Here is a 13115-nt window from a genome sequence, read left to right as displayed (position 1 = left end):
CCTGGAAAGAAGTACACCACACAGACAAATGTTGGTAGACATCTTTCCCTCAGTCCAGCAGGAAGCGAACTAACTTTATTCAGAACAAAGAAACACAGGAAAATACACATACCTCCTCCCTAGGGATGTGGGAGTGCCCAAGCCCCCACCGGCTTCTCAGCTGCAAGTTCTCAGACTCACTCTTCTTGCATTCCAGGGGGCGGTGTCTTCCATAGGTGTGTCCGACATGAACAAAGAACTTGTTATATACACAAAGAACTGAAATGTATATACATATGTGTGGGGATAATATTTTTGCAAACAATATACATAGTAATGATCCCTGACAGTCCCCCCTAAAAATATTATTACTCTATCCCTGAGTCTTGCCTAGCAACCTACTACTTACCACTCGAACCAGGCGGGTAGGGGTTTTGGATTTCTTCTCCAGCTTGAGACAAGCTACTCCTTATAAGTAACCCCCCTTTGTACCTGGACTTCCAAGGTGTCGGAGTGGTCCTAACTTTCCCTATTCTCCTCAGGATACAGGATGGTTGTCTTGATATAATCTACAAGCCGCTGCTGGTTGTAATATATATAATTAATCCAGTCTACATTTTTGTTAATGGTAATAATTATCGCACTGTCACTTACTGTCCTAAGGGACTTTTACCCCTGCAAATATAACAGGTCATGGGCAGCACAGTGACCTTCACCTCACACCTTCACATAAACTCCTCAGATTGTAATTTGCAGCACCGTGGCATATTTACACACATTATAATTATAAACCTCAGACATTATAAACAATAGGGCCTCAACTAATAACATAATGCTATCACCCTCAGGTTTCGGGTTCCATCAGTTCATTGCCAGTCCTGTACATCATCGTCCCCTTCTTCTCCTGTCTTCTGCTCTTCACTGATTGTCTCCCTCAGGGTAACCCACACAATTGTGGAGTCAGACTACGTTGGTGTCCAGTGGGGGAGTTATTATTACCCCCTCCTAGCCACTTACTTACCAAAACACTTGATACTACTGACGGATTCACTCAGGTCTTTGGTCTTTACTTTGATCTTTGCTGATGTCATCAGGACTTGGTTTGGTCCTTCTCATCTGTCAGACACCATACTGTGAGCCTGGGGTGAGATCCCACGTAGACGGAGTAGTGGAGTTGTATTGTGACTACCACCAACCCTCCGCATCTGTCCTCTTCCTCTGGCAAGTTACTTGTCTGGGCGGCTGCTTAGAATTGTGACACTGCCGTCAGTTCATGATAAGCGTGTTGTACTGGCTCAGGCTGTGCCTGCCGCATCTCAGTGATGGAAGTTCATCGTGTTAAAAGTCTTTCAGTTCATATTTACTGGCACTTGCCGGGGAACCCCAACTCTTGTCAATAGTTAAAATAAATACTAATCTGGTGATAACATCATCCGCATACACTATAAACGTTGTTCTAAGTACATACAATAATGTCAGGCCCTCAAATGACATCAAACACCTTTATAGAAGGAAAAAAACTTCTCTGTTACAATGGACAGGGCACCTAGAAGATGTGTGATTACTGGGTACATTTCATTTGCTCTTGGTGATTTTTTTTCAGCAGGATTTGTACCTTGATCTCAGCTGATTGCCTAGAACATCTTCACCTCACAGAAATATACACAGATTCCACATGTTTATCTGACAAGTGTCTTAAACCAATTTTTCTTACTCTAATCTGGTTCGTTCTACCTGGGAAGGCCTCTCAAGGTCGGTTCTCTTCGTGGGAGGCGGGTATGATAAGGTTGGCACCGGTCTGCCAGGACTGTTCTGTACGCAAATCAAACAGCTCTAACAGAATTTAGCAGCAACAGCTGTAAAGCCTGGGACATACCAATTAGATCTTACCACGTCGATCCTTGCAGTCTTGGGGCATATGTGAGGTCATACACCATCAATACAAGTGCTATCAAGAATGCATTGGGTGCTACCGGTTTACCTTCCTTTATCCGTCCACATTCTGTCAGAATCTGGTTCTCACGCCTTCCGCTCCCAGTTTGACACTTCCTGTGGAGAACAAGCTTTTCATAGCCTAATCAGTAATTGATCTTAATCAGATAATCAACTTGAAGAAAAACATTAACAATGACAGATTTATGTTAAACGTTCACACTGGTCAGTAACTAAAACTGATACCTACAAACTGATTCTCCTTCTTTTTATATCTATCTATACATACACATATACACTGCACAGAATTCTCTGCTCTAAAATGTCCCTTTCACAACAACAACAAAAATAAACAAATAAAAATGTTTTCAAATGGGAATATTCCGCTTTTGCACCTTTTATCTGACGCCTCCAATAGTCCAATGCTAAGGCTGGTCTAGAACTTTACATAAAACTTAACCTCAGTATTTAATATTCCCACAACACTTCTTGAATACAGTTATTAAACAAATTAACTTTGGAATAACATTTGGAGAACTGCTGACATCTTATCATTGTACAAACACCAGGTCAATACTTGGGATAACACTGTTCCCTGTCACTACACACAACGTCTGCAGTGAGGAAGATACAGGCCAGGCTTCAGGCCCCACCGAGAACAGGTCTACACACACAAGAGCACATTGTCATACACTTCTACCTCGGGTAGTTGTATGTTCTGCAGTCGCTGGGACGGGTAATCTGGCCGGGCTGCACTTTTCACAGGTACCTTTGCTGTTTTACCTATGTCATGCCGTGCGCACATCATGCCGGCTGCTACAAACCTAGCGGTAGCATTATTGTATCCAGGGACAAGCCAATTTACTGACACCTGGCTGCACATACTCTTGTTGTCAGTTCTGTCGTCTCTCGCTCTCTCAATTGGCTTACCCGATGATCCAATAAAGTTCCTACTACCAATGGGCCCATAATTGTGGGCGATGCCAAAAGCGTATCTAGAGTCAGTGTAAATGTCGGCCGTCTTACCTTCTGCCAGGTTACAGCCTCAGCGAGCACCTGCAGCTCCGCTCCTTGAGATGAACAAGAAGGTGAGAGTGGTTTCTGGATGATTTACCTGGTGCCTCGTATCCTGTCTTGTACATACTGTATATGATCAAGTATCTCTACATTACAAATTTACATTAAAAACCCATGTCACATATAGATAGAATATTTCAATGGGGGCGTGTTCATTCTCTAAAATAAAACCAAATATTATACACTTCTCAACACTCATCTGATAATCCAGAATACTTTGAGAATTTCACTTTTATCAGGTTCTGTAAATACTTGATTAATACAAAAACAAATAAAAATATATTACTGAAATCTGGCATAAAATAAACAATGGTCAGACAATTTTTGTTTTGCCTTCTCCCCCATCTAAATCTGTAAAGACTCATCTGTGAGTGACGTCACCTCGCCTCCTGTGTAAATTTGCTGGAGGGGGATGGTCTTTTACACACTACCCCATATTGGATGGAGACTACAGCACAGCTTACCCAGTGCCATATTTACTGTTCTGGAAAGATCTAGAACCATCTACACAGAAAAACCTCAACATTTAGGTTACTCTCATACATATTTAATCTGGATTACTCAATGGGGTCTCTTACACATTTTGTAGATCTCCTGAAACCAAATTCATTATGCAAAACAAACCAAAATTGTACCTGATCAGTCCCTTCACCATTCCCCCCTTTATGGACTCTGCAAAAGTAATGTAGCAGAGTTCAAAACGACATCTCAACATAACAAAGTCGGGCACTAGTTTAACCCCCTGTAATGTACAACAGCCTGAAACAAAAATGACTTTTTCCTGACAAATATATTTTTTCTTTACAATGACATAACTCATGTGTGAAATCAAAAACAAAACAATTGTAGTTAGTTATTCAATAAAACAGAAAATATTATGGGATATCAGAGGACATTACAGGAGGAGATATAAGAAGAGAGGACTACAACTCCCAGCATGTCCAGACTGTTATTATGGGATATCAGAGGACATTACAGGAGGAGAGATCAGAGGAGAGAACTACAACTCCCAGCATGTCCAGACTATTATGTGATATCAGAGGACATTACAGGAGGAGATATAAGAGGAGAGAACTACAACTCCCAGCATGTCCAGACTGTTATATGAGATCAGAGTACATTACAGGGAGGAGGAATAAGAGGAGAGGGCTACAACTCCCAGCATGTCCAGGCTGTTATTATGGGATATCAGAGGACATTACAGGAGAATATATAAGAGGAGAGAACTACCACTCCCAGCATGTCCGGACTGTTATTATGTGATATCAGAGGACATTACAGGAGGAGATATAAGAGGAGAGAACTACCACTCCCAGCATGTCCAGACTGTTATTATGTGATATCAGAGGACAGTACAGGAGGAGATATAAGTGGCGAGGACTAGAACTCCCACCATGTCCAGCCTGTTATGCGATATCAGAGGACATTACAGGAGGAGATATAAGAGGAGGGAACCACAACTCCCAGCATGTCCAGGCTGTTATTATGATATATCAGAGGACATTACAGGGAGGAGATATAAGAGGAGAGGACTACAACTCCCAGCATGTCCAGGCTGTTATTATGTGATATCAGAGGACATTACAGGAGGAGATATAAGAGGAGAGAACTACAACTCCCAGCATGTCCAGACTGTTATTATGTGATATCAGAGGACATTACAGGAGGAGATATTAGAGGAGAGGACTACAACTCCCAGCATGTCCAGACTGTTATTATGTGATATCAGAGGACATTACAGGGAGGAGATATAAGAGGAGAGGACTACAACTCCCAGCATGTCCTGGCTGTTATTATGGGATATCAGAGGACATTACAGGAGGAGGTTTAAGAGGAGAGAACTACAACTCCCAGCATGTCCAGGCTGTTATTATGTGATATCAGAGGACATTACAGGAGGAGATATAAGAGGAGAGGACTACAACTCCCAGCATGTCCAGACTGTTATTATGTGATATCAGAGGACATTACAGGAGGAGATATAAGAGGAGAGGACTACAACTCCCAGCACGTCCAGCCTGTTATTATGTGATATCAGAGGACATTACAGGAGGAGATATAAGAGGAGAACTATAACTCCCAGCATGTCCAGGCTGTTATTATGTGATATCAGAGGACATTACAGGAGGAGATATAAGAGGAGAGGACTACAACTCCCAGCATATCCAGACGGTTATTATGTGATATCAGAGGACATTACAGGAGGAGATATAAGAGGAGAGGACTAGAACTCCCAGCATGTCCAGACTGTTATTATGGGATATCAGAGGACATTACAGGAGGAGATATAAGAGGAGAGGACTACAACTCCCAGCATGTCCAGGCTGTTATTATGTGATATCAGAGGACATTACAGGAGCAGATATAAGAGGAGAGGACTACAACTCCCAGCATGTCCAGACTGTTATTATGTGATATCAGAGGACATTACAGGAGGAGATTTAAGAGGAGAGGACTACAACTCCCAGCACGTCCAGGCTGTTATTATGTGATATCAGAGGACATTACAGGAGGAGATATAAGAGGAGAACTATAACTCCCAGCATGTCCAGGCTGTTATTATGTGATATCAGAGGACATTACAGGAGGAGATATAAGAGGAGAGGACTACAACTCCCAGCATATCCAGACGGTTATTATGTGATATCAGAGGACATTACAGGAGGAGATATAAGAGGAGAGGACTACAACTCCCAGCATGTCCAGACTGTTATTATGTGATATCAGAGGACATTACAGGACGAGATATAAGAGGAGAGGACTACAACTCCCAGCACGTCCAGGCTGTTATTATGTGATATCAGAGGACATTACAGGAGGAGATATAAGAGGAGAGGACTACAAATCCCAGCATGTCCAGACTGTTATTATGGGATATCGGAGGAGATATAAGAGAGAACTGCAACTCCCAGCATGTCCAGACTGTTATTATGTGATATCAGAGAACATTACAGGAGGAGGTATAAGAGGAGAGGACTATAACTCCCAGCATGCCCAGGCTGTTATTATGTGATATCAGAGGACCTTACAGGAGGAGGTATAAGAGGAGGGGTCTACAACTCCCAGCATGTCCAGGCTGTTATTATGTGATATCAGAGGACATTACAGGAGGAGGTATAAGAGGAGAGAACTACAACTCCCAGCATGTCCAGACTGTTATTATGGGATATCAGAGGACATTACAGGAGGAGGTATAAGAGGAGAGAACTACAACCCCCAGCATGTCCAGGCTGTTATTATGGGATATCAGAGGACATTACAGGAAGAGATACAAGAGGAGAGAACTACAACTCCCAGCATGTCCAGACTGTTATTATGGGATATTAAAGGACATTACAGGGGGAGATATTAGAGGAGAGAACTACAACTCCCAGCATGTCCAGACTGTTATTATGTGATATCAGAGGACATTACAGGGAGGAGACATAAGAGAGGACTACAACTCCCAGCAAGTCCAGACTGTTATTATGTGATATCAGAGGACATTACAGGAGGAGATATAAGAGGAGAGGACTACAACTCCCAGCATGTCCAGACTGTTATTATGTGATATCAGAGGACATTACAGGAGGAGATATAAGAGGAGAGAACTACAACTCCCAGCATGTCCAGGCTGTTATTATGTGATATCAGAGGACATTACAGGAGGATATATAAGAGGAGAGGACTACAACTCCCAGCATGTCCAGGCTGTTATTATGGGATATAAGAGGATATTACAGGAGGAGATATAAGAGAAAAGAACTACAACTCCCAGCATGTCCAGACTGTTATTATGGGATATCAGAGGATATTACAGGAGGAGATATAAGAGAAGAGAACTACAACTCCCAGCATGTCCAGACTGTTATGTGATATCAGATGACATTACAGGAGGAGATATAAGAGGAGAGAACCACAACTCCCAGCATGTCCAGGCTGTTATTATGGGATATCAGAGGACATTACAGGGTGGAGATATAAGAGGACAGAACTACAACTCCCAGCATGTCCAGGCTGTTATTATGGGATATCAGAGGACATTACAGGAGGAGATATCAGAGGAGAGAACTACAACTCCCAGCATATCCAGACGGTTATTATGTGATATCAGAGGACATTACAGGGAGGAGATATAAGAGGAGAGAACTACAACTCCCAGCATGTCCAGACTGTTATTATGTGATATCAGAGGACATTACAGGATGAGATATAAATGGAGAGGACTGCAACACCCAGCATGTCCAGGCTGTTATTATGTGATATCAGAGGACATTACAGGAGGAGGTATAAGAGGAGAGAACTACAACTTCCAGCATGTCCAGACTGTTATTATGTCATATCAGAGGACATTACAGGGAGGAGATATAAGAGAGGACTACAACTCCCAGCATGTCCAGGCTGTTATATGCGATATCAGAGGACATTACAGGAGGAGGTATAAGAGGAGAGAACTACAACACCCAGCATGTCCAGGCTGTTATTATGGGATATCAGAGGACATTACAGGAGGAGGTATAAGAGGAGAGAACTACAACTCCCAGCATGTCCAGACTGTTATTATGGGATATCAGAGGACATTGCAGGAGGAGATATAGGAGAAGAGGACTACAACCCCCAGCATGTCCAGGCTGTTATTATGGGATATCAGAGGACATTACAGGAAGAGATACAAGAGGAGAGAACTACAACTCCCAGCATGTCCAGACTGTTATTATGGGATATTAAAGGACATTACAGGGGGAGATATTAGAGGAGAGAACTACAACTCCCAGTATGTCCAGACTGTTATTATGGGATATCAGAGGACATTACAGTAGGAGATATAAGAGGAGAGAACTACAACTCCCAGCATGTCCAGACTGTTATTATGGGATATCAGAGGATATTACAGGAGAGATAAGATAAAAGAACTACAACTCCCAACATGTCCAGACTGTTATTATGGAATATCAGAGGATATTACAGGAGGAGATATAAGAGAAGAGAACTATAACTCCCAGCATGTCCAGACTGTTATTATGGGACATCAGAGGACATTACAGTAGGAGATATAAGAGGAGAGAACTACAACTCCCAGCATGTCCAGACTGTTATTATGTGATATCAGAGGACATTACAGGGAGGAGACATAAGAGGAGAGGACTACAACTCCCAGCATGTCCAGGCTGTTATTATGGGATATCAGAGGACAATACAGGAGGAGGTATAAGAGGAGAGAACTACAACTCCCAGCATGTCCAGGCTGTTATTATGTGATATCAGAGGACATTACAGGAGGATATATGAGGAGAGGACTACAACTCCCAGCATGTCCAGGCTGTTATTATGGGATATAAGAGGATATTACAGGAGGAGATATAAGAGAAAAGAACTACAACTCCCAGCATGTCCAGACTGTTATTATGGGATATCAGAGGATATTACAGGAGGAGATATAAGAGGAGAGAACTACAACTCCCAGCATGTCCAGACTGTTATGTGATATGAGATGACATTACAGGAGGAGATATAAGAGGAGAGAACTACAACTCCCAGCATGTCCAGGCTGTTATTATGGGATATCAGAGGACATTACAGGGTGGAGATATAAGAGGAGAGAACTACAACTCCCAGCATGTCCAGGCTGTTATTATGGGATATCAGAGGACATTACAGGAGGAGATATTAGAGGAGAGAACTACAACTCCCAGCATATCCAGACGGTTATTATGTGATATCAGAGGACATTACAGGGAGGAGATATAAGAGGAGATAACTACAACTCCCAGCATGTCTAGACTGTTATTATGTGATATCAGAGGACCTTACAGGATGAGATATAAGAGGAGAGAACTACAACACCCAGCATGTCCAGACTGTTATTATGTCATATCAGAGGACATTACAGGGAGGAGATATAAGAGAGGACTACAACTCCCAGAATGTCCAGGCTGTTATGTGATATCAGAGGACATTACAGGAGGAGGTATAAGAGGAGAGAACTACAACTTCCAGCATGTCCAGACTGTTATTATGTCATATCAGAGGACATTACAGGGAGGAGATATAAGAGAGGACTACAACTCCCAGCATGTCCAGGCTGTTATATGCGATATCAGAGGACATTACAGGAGGAGGTATAAGAGGAGAGAACTACAACACCCAGCATGTCCAGGCTGTTATTATGGGATATCAGAGGACATTACAGGAGGAGGTATAAGAGGAGAGAACTACAACTCCCAGCATGTCCAGACTGTTATTATGGGATATCAGAGGACATTGCAGGAGGAGATATAGGAGAAGAGGACTACAACTCCCAGCATATCCAGGCTGTTATTATGTGATATCAGAGGACATTACAGGAGGAGATATAAGAGGAGAGAAATACAACTCCCAGCATGTCCAGACTGTTATTATGTGAGATCAGAGTGTCAGGTCCGTATTTCAGGGTGGCTTCCGTCCCCTGTTATTTCACACCGAATAACCACCTCTGTAAGTTGCAAGCTGAAGGCATGCCTGGAAAGAAGTACACCACACAGACAAATGTTGGTAGACATCTTTCCCTCAGTCCAGCAGGAAGCGAACTAACTTTATTCAGAACAAAGAAACACAGGAAAATACACATGCCTCCTCCCTAGGGATGTGGGAGTGCCCAAGCCCCCACCGGCTTCTCAGCTGCAAGTTCTCAGACTCACTCTTCTTGCATTCCAGGGGGCGGTGTCTTCCATAGGTGTGTCCGACATGAACAAAGAACTTGTTATATACACAAAGAACTGAAATGTATATACATATGTGTGAGGATAATATTTTTGCAAACAATATACATAGTAATGATCCCTGACAGTCCCCCCTAAAAATATTATTACTCTATCCCTGAGTCTTGCCTAGCAACCTACTACTGACCACTCGAACCAGGCGGGTAGGGGTTTTGGATTTCTTCTCCAGCTTGAGACAAGCTACTCCTTATAAGTAACCCCCCTTTGTACCCGGACTTCCAAGGTGTCGGAGTGGTCCTAACTTTCCCTATTCTCCTCAGGATACAGGATGGTTGTCTTGATATAATCTACAAGCCGCTGCTCGTTGTAATATATATAATTAATCCAGTCTACATTTTTGTTAATGGTAATAATTATCGCACTGTCACTTACTGTCCTAAGGGACTTTTACCCCTGCAAATATAACAGGTCATGGGCAGCACAGTGACCTTCACCTCACACCTTCACATAAACTCCTCAGATTGTAATTTGCAGCACCGTGGCATATTTACACACATTATAATTATAAACCTCAGACATTATAAACAATAGGGCCTCAACTAATAACATAATGCTATCACCCTCAGGTTTCGGGTCCCATCAGTTCATTGCCAGTCCTGTACATCATCGTCGTCCCCTTCTTCTCCTGTCTTCTGCTCTTCACTGACTGTCTCCCTCAGGGTAACCCACACAATTGTGGAGTCAGACTACGTTGGTGTCCAGTGGGGGAGTTATTATTACCCCCTCCTAGCCACTTACTTACCAAAACACTTGATACTACTGACGGATTCACTCAGGTCTTTGGTCTTTACTTTGATCTTTGCTGATGTCATCAGGACTTGGTTTGGTCCTTCTCATCTGTCAGACACCATACTGTGAGCCTGGGGTGAGATCCCACGTAGACGGAGTAGTGGAGTTGTATTGTGACTACCACCAACCCTCCGCATCTGTCCTCTTCCTCTGGCAAGTTACTTGTCTGGGCGGCTGCTTAGAATTGTGACACTGCCGTCAGTTCATGATAAGCGTGTTGTACTGGCTCAGGCTGTGCCTGCCGCATCTCAGTGATGGAGTTCATCGTGTTAAAAGTCTTTCAGTTCATATTTACTGGCACTTGCCGGGGAACCCCAACTCTTGTCAATAGTTAAAATAAATACTAATCTGGTGATAACATCATCCGCATACACTATAAACGTTGTTCTAAGTACATACAATAATGTCAGGCCCTCAAATGACATCAAACACCTTTATATAAGGAAAAAAACTTCTCTGTTACAATGGACAGGGCACCTAGAAGATGTGTGATTACTGGGTACATTTCATTTGCTCTTGGTGATTTTTTTTCAGCAGGATTTGTACCTTGATCTCAGCTGATTGCCTAGAACATCTTCACCTCACAGAAATATACACAGATTCCACATGTTTATCTGACAAGTGTCTTAAACCAATTTTTCTTACTCTAATCTGGTTCGTTCTACCTGGGAAGGCCTCTCAAGGTCGGTTCTCTTCGTGGGAGGCGGGTATGATAAGGTTGGCACCAGTCTGCCAGGACTGTTCTGTACGCAAATCAAACAGCTCTAACAGAATTTAGCAGCAACAGCTGTAAAGCCTGGGACATACCAATTAGATCTTACCACGTCGATCCTTGCAGTCTTGGGGCATATGTGAGGTCATACACCATCAATACAAGTGCTATCAAGAATGCATTGGGTGCTACCGGTTTACCTTCCTTTATCCGTCCACATTCTGTCAGAATCTGGTTCTCACGCCTTCCGCTCCCAGTTGGACACTTCCTGTGGAGAACAAGCTTTTCATAGCCTAATCAGTAATTGATCTTAATCAGATAATCAACTTGAAGAAAAACATTAACAATGACAGATTTATGTTAAACGTTCACACTGGTCAGTAACTAAAACTGATACCTACAAACTGATTCTCCTTCTTTTTATATCTATCTATACATACACATATACACTGCACAGAATTCTCTGCTCTAAAATGTCCCTTTCACAACAACAACAAAAATAAACAAATAAAAATGTTTTCAAATGGGAATATTCCGCTTTTGCACCTTTTATCTGACGCCTCCAATAGTCCAATGCTAAGGCTGGTCTAGAACTTTACATAAAACTTAACCTCAGTATTTAATATTCCCACAACACTTCTTGAATACAGTTATTAAACAAATTAACTTTGGAATAACATTTGGAGAACTGCTGACATCTTATCATTGTACAAACACCAGGTCAATACTTGGGATAACACTGTTCCCTGTCACTACACACAACGTCTGCAGTGAGGAAGATACAGGCCAGGCTTCAGGCCCCACCGAGAACAGGTCTACACACACAAGAGCACATTGTCATACACTTCTACCTCGGGTAGTTGTATGTTCTGCAGTCGCTGGGACGGATAATGTGGCCGGGCTGCACTTTTCACAGGTACCTTTGCTGTTTTACCTATGTCATGCCGTGCGCACATCATGCCGGCTGCTACAAACCTAGCGGTAGCATTATTGTATCCAGGGACAAGCCAATTTACTGACACCTGGCTGCACATACTCTTGTTGTCAGTTCTGTCGTCTCTCGCTCTCTCAATTGGCTTACCCGATGATCCAATAAAGTTCCTACTACCAATGGGCCCATAATTGTGGGCGATGCCAAAAGCGTATCTAGAGTCAGTGTAAATGTCGGCCGTCTTACCTTCTGCCGGGTTACAGCCTCATCGAGCACCTGCAGCTCCGCTCCTTGAGATGAACAAGAAGGTGAGAGTGGTTTCTGGATGATTTACCTGGTGCCTCGTATCCTGTCTTGTACATACTGTATATGATCAAGTATCTCTACATTACAAATTTACATTAAAAACCCATGTCACATATAGATAGAATATTTCAATGGGGGCGTGTTCATTCTCTAAAATAAAACCAAATATTATACACTTCTCCACACTCATCTGATAATCCAGAACACTGTGAGAATCTCACTTTTATCAGGTTCTGTAAATACTTGATTAATACAAAAACAAATAAAAATATATTACTGAAATCTGGCATAAAATAAACAATGGTCAGACAATTTTTGTTTTGCCTTCTCCCCCATCTAAATCTGTAAAGACTCATCTGTGAGTGACGTCACCTCGCCTCCTGTGTAAATTTGCTGGAGGGGGATGGTCTTTTACACACTACCCCATATTGGATGGAGACTACAGCACAGCTTACCCAGTGCCATATTTACTGTTCTGGAAAGATCTAGAACCATCTACACAGAAAAACCTCAACATTTAGGTTACTCTCATACATATTTAATCTGGATTACTCAATGGGGTCTCTTACACATTTTGTAGATCTCCTGAAACCAAATTCATTATGCAAAACAAACCAAAATTGTACCTGATCAGTCCCTTCACCATTCCCCC

The sequence above is a fragment of the Rhinoderma darwinii genome, assembly GCF_050947455.1.
Source record: "Rhinoderma darwinii isolate aRhiDar2 chromosome 2 unlocalized genomic scaffold, aRhiDar2.hap1 SUPER_2_unloc_42, whole genome shotgun sequence".
NCBI classification, from domain to species: Eukaryota; Metazoa; Chordata; class Amphibia; order Anura; family Rhinodermatidae; genus Rhinoderma; species Rhinoderma darwinii.
Note: the sequence above shows the minus strand (reverse complement) of the source record.